Here is a 1289-nt window from a genome sequence, read left to right as displayed (position 1 = left end):
GAAGTAAACAGAACCATTGAGACTGGTATGCATAGTAAATGTACAGCAAGCAGAGCCATCAAGGCCTGGCAGAAAGGAGGCAAAGAAAAGAAAGCTTTCAAAAAGTCCCAAGCTAAATTCCACTTGTTAATTCGAATTATGCCAGAAGTCCAAATCTCAAAATAGAAGATTTAGTGCCATCATTACAACCCTCTGTCTCATCAGAATAATCAGAATTATTTCTCAATTTAGGATTTATCCTTTTCTCTACTCTTGGCACATGTAGTTAATAGTAAATAAAATCACTACTTTTTTGTGGAAATACACATTTGTGTCGCTGATTACTTCAGTGAATTATAAAATCCTTTGTATTTTCATTCACTTTCAGAGAGGACTGTAAATTTAATGCTAAAAGTGACATAAAAAACTTGACCAAAGGAGGAAAATCCTGGGGTACCAGGAACAAGGATTGCAGTGGTAACTGTTGAGATCTGAATGAACTCTGAAGCCCTGTCAACCTTACGAATTGCAACAATGTGACAAGGCAAAGATAGAGTCTTATTTCACTTATTCCGTTTAGTGCCTGTCCCTACTGTTGACGAAAAATGTCCAGCCTAAGAGAAAATTTGTAAGAGTTTATTTGAGCCAAACTATTTACAATTGCCACAAAGCAAAATCTCAATGGATTGAGAAAATGCTCTAAAGAATGGCAGTTTTACAGTTTATTTTATACATAAAATCAATGGAGGAAGGTTACATGAAATCCATTGGTGATAGATTAAGGAGGTGGGAGAAAGCAAAGCGGGGAAATCTCTGGGATTGGATGAAAGTAAATTGGAGGAGAGACAGGTACTTCTTTTACGTAGGTGGGTGCAGGATAGTTCACAGTTCCGCTTTTTATAGCACATAGAGATGGTAATCAGGAGACAAGCATAATAATGAGGAATTTTGCAGTTTCCAGCTCTGGTCTGGAAAAAGGATTAAAGATGTTAGGTACAAAAAGACAACAAACAGGCCCACTGAAAAGGCACAGATTAATTTAGTGAGGAAGCTGAAGATGTGACTTCCCGCCATGGCCCACTTAGTTAAAAAAAAATTGTGTGTGTGTGTGTGTTCACGCCATCTTATTTTCAGTCTCCTAAACTTGTCAGGTTTATTTAACCTGTGGTCCCTTTTCCGTCCACACTACCTTGGCCATGGACTGCACCTTACGCTGGCCTTCCCTCACCTCTCGAGTATATATATTACTGATTGGGATGGAAAACAGGCAAGAAGAAGAGTGTATTAATATAAATACATTGCCATTACTC

This window comes from Hipposideros armiger, unplaced genomic scaffold (assembly GCF_001890085.2).
Source record: "Hipposideros armiger isolate ML-2016 unplaced genomic scaffold, ASM189008v1 scaffold_134, whole genome shotgun sequence".
In the NCBI taxonomy this organism is placed as follows: domain Eukaryota; kingdom Metazoa; phylum Chordata; class Mammalia; order Chiroptera; family Hipposideridae; genus Hipposideros; species Hipposideros armiger.
Note: the sequence above shows the minus strand (reverse complement) of the source record.